Source organism: Gorilla gorilla, chromosome 2 (assembly GCF_029281585.2).
Source record: "Gorilla gorilla gorilla isolate KB3781 chromosome 2, NHGRI_mGorGor1-v2.1_pri, whole genome shotgun sequence".
NCBI classification, from domain to species: domain Eukaryota; kingdom Metazoa; phylum Chordata; class Mammalia; order Primates; family Hominidae; genus Gorilla; species Gorilla gorilla.
This window is the reverse complement of record NC_086017.1, coordinates 13,443,050-13,459,894: the sequence shown is the minus strand read 5'-3', so window position 1 is coordinate 13,459,894 and position 16,845 is coordinate 13,443,050.

Here is a 16,845-nt window from a genome sequence, read left to right as displayed (position 1 = left end):
ATAGATGGAACCAAAATACAGCAAAATACTTCCATTTTGTGCAAGAAAAGCATAATCCATTTAGGGGAAAGTACTACATTGCATTACAAATACACTTTATAAGGGATTTGGGTTTAGGTTTTTTAGCCACACATTCATGCTGTGATATTATGAATACTATCCAGTCACCTAACAGGATAGAGTTCTCTTCTCTCTCTTCTTGCTTAAGCTTGAGTACGTGATCATTAATTGCTCTTGTCCTCTGCATATGACTTTGCTTTCAGAGTGTATTGATTCAGCTAAGATTGAGGAATAAGCCAGAAGCTTTTTAGGAAATTACAAGGGCAGGGTAGTGAACAAAGATTTGTTTACCAATATTAATTACATAATGTTGTGAAGATTCCGTGTGGGAGTCACGTAGACTAGGAGTAGAGGATTCGCACAGAATGTCAGAATAAAGTGATGACATGTCTGAACAAATGACGAGCGTTGCCCAAGCCAGAATTCCATTATACCTGATGTGTTCTTAGTCTCCAGCATGACAAATGGGTCTTTTGTTCCTGCATTGAGTATTCACACTAAGCAAGGAGAATACATTTAAACACGAAGAGAGAAAAATCAAAGAAAATAAATGAAGGAAGGAAAAGTTAAAATGTATAATATGTCTTTCGATTGGAGGGCAAAGGGGCCTTCTACTGAGATTTTGAGTATGATATTCTTGCTCCTTAATTTAATTTCCCCCTAAATGGACACAAATTTAGTGCTGGGTTGACCACTCTGGAGGGGGTTATTCCCTCCCCCTCTCCTCACAACAGGGATAATGCAGAATTTGTCAGAGGTCTTCTCTCTCCACATCTCTCTTCAATTTGTTTTTGCTTCAGATTCCTCCCTACTCTCATAATTCAAAATATGCACATTTTTTAGAGAGAACATTATCTTTTTTTCTCATTTAGATTTGTTAGCCCTACTTCCAGAGATCAGAGGCATTGGTTAGCAGGTGTAAGACATGTCCTTGCTGTGGCCAGTATCCCCTCTCTAATGAAATTTACATGGGATCATGAAAAACAGGTGTTTTAAAAGTTCTCTGCAACTTCAGTCCCATTTTTTGAAGCCTCAGGTTAACCTCCGGAACTTTCTTAGCCCAAATCTTACAGTTGGCGTCTCCTTAGATGTAGCAGTCTGTTTCTTCTAAACCTGCTGCTTTCTCTCCAGGCTGGATCCTGCTTCTTTCCTCCCTGCCTAGAGAAGCAACGTGCTTCTTGCTTCTGGGAACAGAGCAGAAGTGAACTGCAGGGGGGTTGGTGTTCAGCTTCCACTCCACACATCTCTAGCTGACTGATTTACAGAGACTCAGTTCACAATGGCTGTCCTGGGACCAATAAAGACTTTTAAAGGAGGGGATTATGGAGAAGGAATGGCCCAGTCTTTTCCATGAGAATTTGTCTGTCCTCCAGAGAGGGTCTGAGTTTCACAGGATGGTAGGATCATGGCTGCAAATTGCAGCTTTCTGGATAATGGACTGTAGAGTTCCCCAGGCAGGGCTGGAAAGGGCTGGGTGGGGGCAGTTTGGCAGAGAGGTTATAAGGCATTGGAGGAGACCTTAAGTGATGGAAAACATAACACCTGTCCTCCAGGAATGGAGAGTCCACTGTAGAGAGGCAGTAAGGTCACAAGGAAGGGGAGAAGAAATAACTGTAAGTCACTAAAATGGTAATATGATAGATGAATATCATGGGCAACAATTGTGAAAGCATTCAGAGGGGAAACATTATTTCTTTCCAGAATGTTCTTGGAAAAGTTTCAGAGAGAAAGTAGAATATGATTTGGAGTTCAAAGAGTCAGTGTTAAATCAACTTAAAAATTAAAACATTTGAGATATAAAAAAACATTTTTAATGTAAAAGTCTTCCAATAAAACAAAACCATGAACCTATCTATCATGAATACAAAGCAACTACTTTTATGTTGCCTTTCAATCTTGGACTGTGTATTTCAGAGTTATAGTGTGCAACCAATTATGTATTGTGCTTTCTCTCCCATATTGTTTTGGTAATAAAAAGAGAAAAAAGCAAAATTAGTTTATCTTTTATGTATTTCAAAATGTAAACAAATGCCTGGTCATAACTACAAGGAAGACCTACTGAATTGATCCAATGGTTAACTCTATATACAGAATCGCTGGAATCACATTTTTATCCTATATATATTTTGAATATATTTTATAGATACTTCCATAGATGTACTGAAAATGGCAATGTAAAATAGAGTGATCAAAGCATTCTGTTTTTGTTTTTGTTTCTTCTGAGACTTTTCTGGTTTCAGCACTGAAAGCTCTCCATTCAGCAACTCCCTTTTCCTCAGCCTCCCAATCCCAGCAAACTGGGACTGTTGGTCATTCTATAAAAAGACTGTGGCCTCGTGGAGATTACAGTGTGGTAGAGACAAGACTGTTAAGAGTGTAATTGGGATCTTATAATGATGAGCCAGGCAAAGACGTCCTAGAGGAAGTTACATAACCTTCTTAGAGGAAGGTTGGACTTCCTCTAAGAAAAGTTAGGAGAAGAATCACCTTAAATACATTACATCTGGAGACACACCCAATGTGGGAAGTCAAGTCATAATCTCAAATTACTATTGACTCTAGATTCAAGATAAGGAGTTCATGAAGAGTGACTATAATGTTTAGTTATGGTAGAACTTTCCATACGACACGTTAGTAAAACTGCCTATCAGTGTCATTCTGTAATAATAAAAAGTTTTTTTTTGTTTTAATTTTCTATATTGGTAACAAATTTTGCAAGTTTTCAATTATTGAAAAAATGTTAATTTGTGGGTCACAATTTATTTAACTGACTTCATATTTTTCTGACCTTTCCTCATGTCCCTGACAGTTCCACACATTTATTTCTGAAAAATTAGGGACACACGACTTTGATCTTCCCTTTGTTTTACTATGCTTAAGAAAGGGTGACAATCTTAAAGGATTCCTCTTGCTATGGTTTGAATGTGTCCCCCAAATTTCATGTATTAGAAACTTAATCCCCAATGTAACAGTGTTGAGTGGTGAGGCCTTTAAGAAGTGATTAGATCTTGAGTACTCTGCCCTCATGAATTGGTTGACGCGTTTATTGCAGGAGTGGGGTCCTGATAAAAGAATAAGTTCTGCCGCCTTCCTTTTTCTCTTGTTCTCTCTTGCATATGCTCTTTTCCCTTCTGCCTTCTGCCATGGGATGATGCAGTAAGAAGGCCCTCACTAGATGCCTGTCTCTCTGTCTTGTACTTCTCAGCCTCCAGAAACATTAGCCAAATAAATTTCTGTTCCTCATGAATTACCCAGTTTCAGGTGTTCTGTTATAGCAGCAAAAAGTGGACTAAGACAACCCTCATGAAGCTAACGTGGCTCTTTAAGGACAGAATGCTGGAGGGCACTGCATCTCCTCAGGCCTGGATAAATGCTGTCCAAATCTTTCCCTGAGGACATCTCTTTTCTTTCCTTCTTTCTTTCTTTCTTTCTTTCTTTCTTTCTTTCTTTCTTTCTTTCTTTCTTTCTTTCTTTCTTTCTTTCTTTCTTTTTTTTGAGACAGAGTCTCGTTCTGTCCCCCCAGGCTGGAGTGCAGTGGCGAGATCTCGGCTCACTGCAAGCTCCGCCTCCTGGGTTCACGCCATTCTCCTGCCTCAGCCTCCCAAGTAGCTGGGACTACAGGCGCCCGCCACCACGCCCGGCTAATTTTTTGTATTTTTAGTAGAGACAGGGTTTCACCGTGTTAGCCAGGATGGTCTCGATCTCCTGACCTCGTGATCCACCCACCTCAGCCTCCCAAAGTGCTGGGATTACAGGCGTGAGCCACCTCTTATATTCCACGGGGACCATACCCCATGTCTATTGACATGCTGTCTCTTCAGATATGTTAATACCATTGATTAAGCTACAGCTTTCTTATGTAGTCAAACTTTGATTAGATTTTCCCAGTTCTTTTCTTTTTGTCTTTGGGCCTGGGAAATATTCTACAATGAGAGCTGGAACAGACTAAAATCAGCCATTAGGATTTTACTAATGAAGCTCTCAGAGATTGCAGGGGTATTTCACAGGTTCCCCTATGTTTTCAATATATTTCTCTGTTGATGCTCTCTCCCCAAATCCAAAAAGAGGATTTTATGTGGTTGGTGCCTCCTTAGGCTTCCAATAGAGTACCTACCCCTGAGCAGGAACAATGCGATCAGCCCCAATGGGAGGCTTAGAAGTAGAAGTTATCTTTACCCCCAAGAACCTGACTTTCAAAAGCTGTCATTATGCATTATTTATTTCCAAATGAAGGATAGAAAAAAAAAGTGTTTAATTCCAAGGAGAGATAATGTTTTTGTATAATCCAAGAATACTTAATGGAGGAAGATACTTGATCTGGATTTTCAGAACCAGAGAGAGTGGATCTCACAGTAGAAATTGCTATTTCCTTTATTAGCTATACTGTCACTAGTAATGTTAAGGTCTGGCAGTATTTTCCTTGACAAATGTGTTTTATATACTATTCAAGACTTCACATCAAGCCCACTAACCCATTAAAAGAGGCCTTCAGAATGTCCTTCAAACAGGCACACTCCTGACCTGGAATGGATTAAAAATAGTAATCTGAGGCGAAAGGTTTGCTTCTCCATTTCTGTCTAAGCTAATGAATGTACCTCTGTGGCCAGCCTGCCACTGTGCCATTTATACAACAGCATCTTCTAAAGAGAGGATAATATATAATGGCCTCTTGGACAGAGTAGTGTGTGGGGCATGGAAATTTAGTAGGGAGCTGGGAACAAGAAAGAAAGGCTCTCAGGATGGAGATCAACTGATTAGATTACCGATCTTGCAAACTATGGAGTCAGGCACAAATACAACTTTACTACTGCATAAATAATAAATCATGAAGGAGAATGCGCTACATTTTTTCAAAATTAAGTTTTCATTGATGCCCATGACTTCCGAAGAATAAAATGCAGCTAAGACAGATATTTATTTTGTGGATGAATAAAATAAAATTTCAACTGGGAAAAAAATTAATAACAGAATAAATGCAAGTTTAATGTCTAACAAGACATACAGTATGTAATTAAACTCAACTTTATCAGCTCCAACATTCATTAATGGATTCAAAGCCTGGGGAGCTATGAAGTTCTTTAAGAGGCAATCAATAACCCATTACAATTGTGACATAAACTCTGAACCCTAACGACCAGCGACAGAAGAGTTGTGGCCCATTTAATGAGATAGTAGTAGTATTAAAGGTGAGCAAACGTATGTGAGGGTTAAACCGCACTGGCTTTTATTTCACCCAAACTTACACCTTCATTTTTCCTTTGCAATACATCTAGGAAAAATGCTAATTAGAGCTGTTCATTGGACCATCTTGTTCTTACTAACCTTGAACTCCAGGTTTGTTCCTTCTGAAAAGTTTGCTGTTCAAGTGCTCTGAAAGGTGGATCATTTAATTTTATGGTATTTTACAATATTTCCACTGAATTTTTCCTTTTTTCGGCGGTCTTGTGAATTGCCTTTACCATTCTTTCTTTTAATGCCCTTTAATTGACTCTGAGAGAATCCTGCTCCCTACAGGCATTTTCACTGGGATCTTTGGAGTGTCATTGTCATTGAACACTTTATATTGAAGCTTCCCCGTGCCTGCTCTACTAGAACAGATTTGAAAATACCAAGTTTAGTACATGTTATTACCCTATGTTTCTGATGTTACCTACTATCTTACTTTCGGTTCTCCAGAAGGAAACCCTGAGACAAGATTTGATGCAAGAAGCTTATTTGGGAAGTAAAGAGGCCACCAACAGGGATTGGGGAAGTAAGACAGTCAAGGAGAAATGTGGTCTAACAAATATATATGCTCTTGGTCCCAGGTTCCCTGCACAGAGCTCCTAAAACCCTTGGAATTTCCTAAGTGATACTAGTATCTTTTATTATTCACTAGAAGCTCCTTTTGGTCACATATGAGTTCATGCTAATGGGGTGACTTAGGAATAGCCTCAGGGTGGAAAGGGTCACCAGAAAGACAAGTGATTAGAAGGCAGAGGAGGTGCTGGAGATTACGCTGTACAAAAACTCTTTTTGTTTGTTTGTTTGTTTGCTTGTTTTGAGACAGAGGCTCACTCTCTCACCCATGTTGGAGTGCAGTGGCATGATCATGGCTCACTGCAGCCTTGATCTCCTGGGTTCAAGCCATCCTTCCACATCAGCCTTCTGAGAAGCTGGGACTACAGGTGCACATCACCATGCCTAGCTAATTTTTAAGTTTTTCTATAGAGATGGGGTCTCACTATGTTGACCAGGCTGATACAAAAACTCTTGACCAAGGGGATTTGAAAAATTTGGGCCTGGAAGGGTGATGTGCCCAGAGAGGGCACAGAAGCTCTACGCTGCCCCTCCCTACCTCTATACTTTGCCCTAGACATCTTTTCCATCTGTCTGTTCTTTCATTGTATTCTTTATCATAAATTTAGGTACACCTAGGTGAAGTGCTTTCCTGAATTCTATCAGCCATTCTAACAAATTATTGAACCTGGGGAGGGGGTTTTGGGAACCTCCTATTTAGAGCCAGTCAGACTGATGTGTTGGTACCTGGGACCTCCTACTTGCAGTTGGCATGTGAAATGGGAAATCAGTTTTGTGGGGCTGGATCCTTAATCTCTGTGGTCTGCACTAACTCAGGGTAGATGGAATCAGAATTGAGTTAAATTGTAAGACATCTTGGTTTCCAGGGATTTGGAGAATTGGTTGGTGTTGGAAAACAGTCCAGAGGAAGGTAGTCAATAAAGAAGGGTGCTCAGCAAGCCAGATTTACCATGGCCCCTTGGAGCTTAATTCTGCTGGGGAAACTTAATTCTGCTGTGGAGGCCAGGGTAGAATATACACCCCAAAGTCCTGTCACCCAGTGGGCAAAGGAGCTCGGTATTTTTATACCAATTCCTGTTGGTCATTGGTTGAGGACTGCTCTAAGGGTGTATTAATTCCCCGGTACTTCTCATCTGCCACTTGGGTGGCAAAGAGTGCTCAGAGCTCAGAGAACACCCTCGGTATTGGCAATTGGAAGTCAGGCTGGTGTGCACTAGTGTGGTAGGGGAAGGGGCGTGAGAGATCACCCAAAACTCTACCCCGTCTACCGTTGGTAGACCTTCTGCCTGAGCCTCCTCTTATAGTTTGGATATTTGTCCCCACCCAGATCTCATGTTTAATTGTAATCCCCAATACTGGAGGCGGGGCCTTGTGGGAGGTGTTTAGATCACGTGGGTGAATCCCTCATGGTTTGGTGCTATTTCATGACAGTGAGTTCTTGAGAAATCTAGGTGTTTAAAAGTGTATGTCACCCCCACCCCCGAACACTCTCTTGCTTACTCCTGCTTTCTCCATGTGATGGGCCTGCTCCCCCTTCACCTTCCACCATGACTGTAAGCCTTCTGAGACCTTTTGAGAAGCCGAGCAGATGCCAGCACTGTCTTCCTGTAAAGCCTGCAGAACTGCGAGCCAATTAAACCTGTTTTCTTTACAAATTACCCAGTCTCGGGTATTTTTCTTTATATCAATGCAAGAACAGCCTAATGCACGTCCTTTAGTACATGAAGGCTATAGGACCTTGATTAGAATTTTACATTCCTAGCAATGCTTGTTGTCCTTTTAGACATTTAGATTTACACTGAATATTAGTAGCTGGAGAAATGGGCTTAAAGATAGCTATAGAAATATAACAGATGAGAACTTGGAAGGAAGGAAGCTTAGTGTTGTTATATGAGAAGAGGTGGGGAGAAGATGCTTTTACTGACTGTCCCTGGAGATTTTTTAGTGGCGCAGAGGTCATTTGACAACTTCTGGTGGCATCCAAGTGTCAGAATGAGGTAATAGCCTAGGATTAGCCTGGGTATGGGAGGGTGCAAGATGTGGGGTGTGTGTGTGTGTGTGTGTGTGTGTGTGTGTGTGTATGTGTACCTGTGTATGCCAGAGCATGTGTGATACAAGCACATATACTGGGAGACAGACTCAGAACTGCAAATCTGACATCATGTGTTTTGTTTAAGTTTTGCATGAGTCTAAACACCCTAATGCAAACCATTATTCCCCTTTCCCTTGTCCTAAAACACTATGATGCTTCAGTTTATTTTCAAACCACAACCTGTCTCAAAAGACCAAAAGATTCCAAGTAAATGGTATTGTTTTAATGAAGAAACAGAAGGACTCCTTAAGGAATTCAGCTGATTATCCTGAACATAACCCATGAGGCTTTTCTGTGATCTCAGTTTTCTCTTTAGCAGTGCTATTTTGGGGAGGAAAATCAGCATGTGTGAGGTTAGAGTTCCAGACTGAGTTAAAAGTGAGAAAAATCAGATTTAGCTTTTCAGCCTGGATTTTTCAATTGTCTCTTTTTGGGGCTATCAGTGCTTATGGTGGCAAATCCTGCAATTACGTATGCTTACCTAAGTCATCTAGATAGGAACATGTATAGATTACATTGGGCATATGCATGCAACTGGAATCACTTTAGTATCTGGAAGTTTCTTTTGTTTTGATTGAGCTCTCATCCAAAGTATTTTTTCCCATTCATTTTCTGCTTCTCAAGGACCATTTGTATATCTTAAACTGATTTTATATGCAGTAGTCCTGTGGATGCTAATTAGAAAATCATCAGCTTTTGTAGCCTTTTGGAATCTCTTAGGAAATTAACATAATTGGCTATTTCTTGCATTTTGAAATTTCACACGCTTGGTGAAGTTCACATTCATCTTGCATTGATTATTCCTCAATTCCATACCCACTCTGCTCTTTATACCTAATAGCTGTTCAATAAATCTTGGTTGAAATAAATCCATCATTTAAATCTTTCAAAGTCAGTCCTTCAGTGTGTCTAATGAATACTCTAGAATGTTTCAAGACAGTCAAGAAACAGTCAAGCTGTACTTGTTTACCAGTGTCTTTCAATTGCAAAGATCTATAAGTCCCACTGCAGGCTCAGTTTACCCAGTTCGTGATTCAGTCTCTATTCAAGTAGGCAGTTATAATGTTAGCCAAAGGGGTAGAGTGAATTTTGGGATTAGACTTATTGCTCCAGATTTGGATCTGTTTTGCCTGGGGTGGGGGCGCATGTCCACTAAGCCTCGGCATGCCCTTCCCATGGTGGCCTAGGATGTACGGCTGTGACTTCGCCTTAATTTCCTTCCCTAATTGGTACTCAGTTCCCTACTGAAAATGCAACCTGTGTGGGATCCAGTTTGCTCAGGTGAGGCCCTGATACCTTACTTAAATCAAGCTAGCTCTTTCTCCTAGGAGCTGAATCATACACAAATAACTCAAGACCACCGTCTGTAGTTCTCCTGTGAATGCGTTTGTCACCCACAGCTATTCTTCCGCCACACACTATACCTGAAGAATTTGTCATCACTTAGACCTATGACATTGTATTGTCCTGCTTAAATGTGATCTCCTCGGTTTTCTGTTTTCCTTAGCCATTCATCCATCTACCCATCCAATTGTTTATTCATTCACTCCCTTACCCTTCTGTGGAGACCATTATGCCTTATGCACAATTCCAAAATAGATTCTACATTTTTGGACCTGAACTTTAGATTGTCAATTACTGCACCAACCATCAATTTTACATCTAGTCGATTTCCCTTATCTCTTGATTTTCACCCAGACTAAACTTCTCCTCCTTAGCAATGCAGTTATAGAAGTCCTTATTTGTCTTACATCCAAGCCTACCGCAGTTTTTTTGTTTGTTTGTTTATTTTGAGACAGAGTGTCACTTTGTCACCCAGGCTGGAGTGCAATGGCGTGATCTTGGCTTACTGCAACCTCTACCTCCCAGGTTCAAGCAATTCTCCTTCCTTAGCCTCCCGAATAGCTGGAATTACAGGCGTGCACCACCAAGCCTAGCTAATTTTTGTAATTTTAGTAGAGATGGGGTTTCACCATATTGGCCAGGCTGGTCTTGAACTCCTGACCTCAAGTAATGCACCCTCCTTGGCCTCCCAAAGTGCTGGGATTACAGGCGTGAGCCACCACGCCACTCCCGGCTGCCTACCACAGTTTTAATAAGAGCTCATCTCACTTTGGCCTTTCTATTCCATCTATTCTTGCTGAGTACATCCTATTATTTCTTTATAACTTATATGGAAATTGGGGTTGAGAATTAAGTTTTGTATCCTCAAAGGAAGAATAAAATTATATAAGTTTATTTGCTGGACAAATACATATTCTGTGTGAGGCACGGTGGGAAACAGTGAATGAGACAGACTGGACTCCTGTTCTCATGAAGCTTATACTCTAGCAAGGGAAACATTCATTAAATAAGGAGAGTCAATCCCTCATTTTTTGTGGATTCTGTATTTGCAAATTTGTTTACTCACCAACATTTGTTTTTAAGCCTAAAATCAATACTCACAGCACTTTCATAGTCATTCATGGACGTGCACAGAGCAGCACAGAATTCACATTGTCCAGCCCACATGTTGCAAGCTGAGGTTGAACAAGGTGATGCTCTACCTTCTTGTTTCACCTCTCAGAATGTAAAGAAGTATCCTTATTGTGGTAGATTTAGCACCATGTTTTTTTGCATTTTTATATACAAAATGCAAAATTGTGGTGATTTTGCTGTTTTAAAGGCCCCCCAAATGTAGTGCTAAAGTGCTGTCTAGTGTTTCTAAGCACAAGAAGGCTGTGATGTGCTTTATGGAGAAAATATGTGTGTTAGATAAGATTCACTGAATCATGAGTTACAGAGCTGTTGGCCCCATGAGTTTGATGCTAATGAAACAGCAATATGTATTAGATAATGTGTCTTTAAACAGACACACACATCAGACAAAGTCATGAATTGAGCTGTTGATGAAACTCTTCTAACCAGAGTCTTGCGGGAGCCCAATCTTGTATTTGCTAATTTAGTGTTCACAGTGACTTTGTAGAACCTAAGGACTGTGAATAGCAAGAATGACTGTAATTAAATGAATAACTCTTTAATAGCTAATATGATAAGTGCTACAAATTAATAGCACTCCGTACCACAACAGCATATATAGAGGAACTTATCCTGACCTTAGAGGTTAGGAAAGGCTTCCCTGAGGAAGTGGTGTTTCCCCTGTGATGTGAAAGAGATGTAGGGATTAGCTGAGTTGAGAGTAGGAGGTAGGGAATTTCAGACAGAGGGAACAGCATGGGTAAAAGCCCTGATGTAGGAAAGAGTGTGATTCATTGGAGGAATAAGAGAAGGCCACCATGAGAAGATGATTGTGTGTGGGGTGGGGAGGGGAGGGTACAGGGGAGAGTGGTAAAAAAGAGAATAAAGCTGTAGACATGGACAGAGGACAGTTCATAGAGGACTCTGTGGGCCAGGTTAAAAATCTAAAGTTTATTAAAATAGCCATGAAAAAATACTGATGGGTTTTAACTAGAGAACTGATGGTTCCTTCTGCTCTGTGAAGAATGGATTAAAGACAGGCAAAGTGAATAAGGGGACACCTGACAGGAATCCAGACAGGGGATGACAATGGCTTGAGCTAGGGTTTGAACTAGGGTGTGACCATGGATATGGAGAGGAGGAGACAGACTCGTAAGAGATATTGAAAGTAAAAACGGTAACATTCAGTGAGTGAGGAGACATGGGAGGATGAGGGAAAAGGAGAAGTCGAGGATAATCATGGCGGGAGCAACTGGGTAGTTAATGATATAATTTATGAGAGGGGAACTCTGGAAAAGGAACACAATTAGAGAGAATATAGTATATTTTGTTTCCAAAAATGGCTGCAACGGTATCTCCCACCTCACCTGCTTTTCTTACAGTGTGACCTTACCACTCTCCCACTAAGAGGCAGAACTTATTTCCCTTCCCCTTGAATCTGGGCTGATCCTGTGATCTGCTTTGTCTAATAGAATATAGTGGAAGTGATGCTTTATAGCTTCTGAACCTGATATTTAAGAGAATTGCAACTTCTGCCTTTGTTTCTTGAAATGTTCCTCCTTGGAATCCAGTTGCCATCTTTGAGGAATCTCAAGTGGCTACATGGAGATGCTAACATGAAGGAGAATCAGAACCTGTGGCTGATAATCCCAGCTGACCTCGAGCTGGAAGCCAGCATGGACTGTCAGCTATGTGAATCTTGGATCTTCCAGCCTTCTTAGCACCCTAGCTGCACTACGTGAGCGGAAGAACCATCCAGGTAACCTACAGAAGCATGAGAAACAATAATTTGCTGCAATAGATTCTAAAACAGAGTATGTAGGAATTTAGTTTTGGACATGTACATGAAATGTTGTGGGGCACTCAGATGAAGATGACTGTTAAGGAGTTGGTTATAAATATCCAGAGCTGAGAAGTGAGATCTGGGTCAGAGATATACATTTGAAAGTTGCTAGTGCTTAAATCGTATTTGTAACCATGGGAGTTGCTAAAAATCTGTTGAGACTGTGGAGTGAATAGAAAAGCAATACAGAATTAGGACTGGGACTGAACTTCGAAGAATTCTAGCTTTGAATGGCCATGTTGCGAGGAGGTGCCCTCATTGGAGATTAAGAAGGAGCAACCACAGTTTTCTTGTTATCACAGAAGCCAAGAGAGGAGAGGAGACTACTTCCAGAAGGAGTGCGTGCTCCATAGTAGTATCAGAGGCAAGTGAGAAGTTACGAACATGAGTTTGAAAAGTTTCCATTATTGATTAAGAAACACGGTGGTCATCGATAATTCATCTAAGTAAATTTCCAGAGAGCTGTCATTTACTTCTTACAGTGCTGACGACATTTTTATTTTAACCATTTTAGTGACAATAGCTTACATTGCATCCTTTGTGTATGCCAGGCACTGTGTAGGATTCTGCATCTATGTTACATCATCTTTAACCATAACAATTACATGTATTTTTGAGGCAACTGAAGCTTAGGGAAATTAAATGAGTTCCCTAAAATTATTCAGCTAGTCGGTGGCTACGTGCCCTTCCTCCCTGCCCCACCTAATCTACTGCTGTAAGTCTGTTGAGGGAAAGAAAGCCACATTATTGTTCATTGTTTTAGGTACAATGATGGTCATTTTTATGGGAGTCTTTTTGGAGCTTATATCTTTTAGAAATACAAACTGAAATATTTACAGTTGAAGTTTTATATCTTACATATGCTTCAAAATAATCTAAGTGGCAAAGAGGGAGTCATTATACCATACTCTCTATTTTTCTATAGTTTGAAATATTCTATAATGGCAAGTTGTTTTATTTTAAAGTGTCTCAGTGAGGTTCTGAGGTCTACCCAGTGAATAGAGGTACAAGGGCTTTGCGTTAGCTATTTTAGGTACTCAGGGTTTTATTTCTGGTAGTTTTTCTCTGATGTTGTGGATAGCGAGTGGTCTAGATAAATGGTCACTGGACATGGGAGGAACTATTAAGTCCTCCATAAAGCCTGCAAAAATAAGGTAACAAACCTTCATGTTGTGATTTACTGAATAATTGTGAACGGTGACATTCATCATCACTCAAAAGGCTTAGCAGCATTTGTGAGATGACAATTAATTAGCAGGATGGCTTTATAAAATGCATGTTGCTTTTCATTGCTATGGCCCATTTTCCTTGTTTAATGCAAACTTGGAGGCTCTTAAATGCATCCTCAATCTTTCCGGATTTGTTGTTGCATGGTTCCACAGTCACTTTCCCCTAGAGACATGGTAATTTTGCAACTTTTAAATATTCAACACAATTCTAATTATAAATAGTTCTCTTTCAAAAGCGATAGCCAGACACTTGGCACAAACCACATCTTGTTATATTGGAAAAGGATGACAGCATAATGACTGATGATATGTGTTAGATTCTCTCATTTCTCTTAATTAGAATTTTCTCTGCATTATCATGCTTTGTAACTAACCAGCTTATTCCTGACAGTGGTTAATGTGATTAGGAATGGTTTTAACTTTGTATTTCATTTGGAGAAACAGCCCAGCCAGTCTGTCTGATAGCCCGTGTGGGCAGAGGAACAAATTTCCCCCAGTCCTCCAATATTTCTGTTCTGCTTGGGCTGGTCTGGTCAGGATATGAGAAGAGATCAGGGGAATGGGAGCATGTTTTGTGCTGTCAGAAAGAGAGGGATACTTGCAAAAGGAAGAAGAGTGTAGCCTTGGTACAGAAGGCAATGAGAAGTTTAGAAAGGGTGACCATATGGAGCCATAAATCAGTAGCTACCCAGGCAACAAAGCTGACTCTGTACATCTGGTATGTGACTCACCAGTTATTTATTGAGCACCTGCTGTGAGCACAACCCGGCCATCACCACTGTTGGGGAGTACAAAATACTCCAGAGACCTTTTCTTTGCCTTCAACTCTAGTTGGAGGCAGACTTCTACAACTTAACATCCTCCTTGAAGACAAGTACTCATCTCTTTGGTTCCTCCTCATATCCCATTGCCTGGTACGAGGTTTAGCTCACAGTAGTTACCCTTAATAAATGATTTGCTAATGAATGAATGAATGGATGAATATAATAACATGAGAATAGTTACAGGGTCACTTACAAGAGATCTAATAACCCACTTTAAACTAAATATGTAAATGCCAATAGGGTGGTCATAGAATAAAGGAATATCAGAGCAGCATGAGGTTCTGCAGAAAGATTTCAGGCTTCTGACAAGCCTGTGCTGGTTTCCACTTCCTCAGTCTCCCCAGACAGGGTAAATTAAGATGACGGCCCTGACGGTTAAACTGCCCAGGCCCCACTCATGGAACATTCATGCCAGCAAAACTTCTGGAGATTATCCCTCAAGGTAAGTGAGAGGGTGTCTGGTAGATATAAGAAGGTGAGTGGGTTTCACCTCCTCATAAGTTGCACAGACATTCCTGGGCTTGGGACACCTAAGAGAGGAGATCATGCAGCCTTACAAGGGTCCCAGGTGAGCTGGATGCAGAGTACAGGTGGATTTTATGATATCTGTTTTTTGACTGTGCTGTGGCCAATCCTGAACCTTTTGAAACATAAGGAGACACAGTGTCCCAGAGGTCAGTCATTACAGAGTCCTGGAAAAAGGGATTTCTGAGCCTTCTACTTATGATTTGAGAGAGAGATCTGTGGCAGCTTTATCTGAATTATCCTGGAAAACTAAGAGAAGATACTATGGTTTGCCTTTAGCTCACAGATTGCTTGCTATCAGCTGCTTGCTGTCAGCAAAGTGAAGACTTTGGGAGGAGCTGAAAACATAATTTTTGTTTGGGGATGCTTCTCTGAATTCAGCAGAATACCTGACTTGAAACAAATATTTGGACTATCTGTGGGGTTGCTTTATCTAGAAATCCACATATTTGTGCTTCAGACTAGTGGTATATATGAAAAAAATAATTCAGCTAGAGAATTTATGAGGAACACCCTTCCATCCTCCCTTCCCCACACACAGATATTCAGGAACGTTTTTTTCTTCTTCCAGTGAATATGTGAACGTTTTGCTAAGTAGAACTTGTTAATTGCCACCACATGGCCAGACTTCTTCTTAGGAAAGAATATCATTGTTATGAACTGAATTGTGTCCCCCTAAAATTCATAGGCAGAACTCAATGTGACTGTATTTGGAGATGGGGCCTTGAAGGAGGTAATTAGGGTTAAAGGATATTATAAGAGTGGGTTCCTAATCTAATAAAACTAGCATCCTTAGAAGAAGAGGAAGATGCCAGGATGCCTATGCACAGAGGGAAGGCTGGGTGGGGACCCAGCAGAAAGGAGAACACCTGCAAGCCAGGATGAGAAGCCCCACCAGAAGCCAACGCTGCCAGTGCCTTGAGCTTCGATTTCCAGTGTTCAAACCTGGAGAAAATACATTTCTGTTATTTAACCCACCTAGTCTGTAGTATTCTGCTATGGTAGCCTCAGCGGATTAATACACTAAAAGTAAATAAATAACACATGACTTCTGTGGTTAGTGGATTTACTGCAGTCAGTTGAGGAGAAAAAACAAATGTGGATAAAATGGAGAAAATATACTGTTATGTTGAGCAAAGCTGACAGTAATATAATAAATATAATATAATGCAGACAGTAATATAATAAAAAGAGCTTATTTTAATGATTAACTTACCATGTGTTAGTTTCATATGAAGGGTTGAATTTTGTGCCCCCAAAAAGATATGTGGAAATCCTAACCCCTAGTAACTTTGTATGTGACTTTATTTGGAGATACAGTCATATAGAAATAATCAAATTAAAATGAGATCATCAGAATGGACTCCAATCTTGTATGACTGATGTCATACAAGGGGGAAATTTGGACACAGAAACAGACATGTGCAGAGAAAAGATGTCATGATGTCATGAGGACACACAGGGAGAAGATACCATGTGACTGGAAGAGGCATCTACAAACCAAGGAGTGCCAAGGACTGCCAGCAAACACCAGATGTTTGGTTAGTGTTGTAGCAGGCAAGCTGCAGACAAAACCCCTCAGACACCGAGTTAAAGAAGGAAGGGCTTTATTCGGTCGGGAGCTTTGGCAAGACTCACGTCTCCAACAACCAAGCTCCCGAGTGAGCAATTCCTGTCCCTTTTAAGGGCTTAGAACTCTAAGGGAGTCCGCGTGAGAGGGTCGTGATCGATTGAGCAAACAGCGGGTACGTGACTGGGGGCTGCATGCACCAGTAATCAGAATGGAACAGAACAGGACAGGGATTTTCACAATGCTTTTCCATACAATGTCTGGAATCTATAGATAACATAACCGGTTAGGTCAGGGGTCAATCTTTAACCAGGCCCAGGGCGCGGCGCTGGGCTGTCTGCCTGTGGATTTCATTTCTGCCTTTTAGTTTTTACTTCTTCTTTCTTTGGAGGCAGAAATTGGGCATAAGACAATTTGAGGGGTGGTCTCCTCCCTTAGTGTAATCG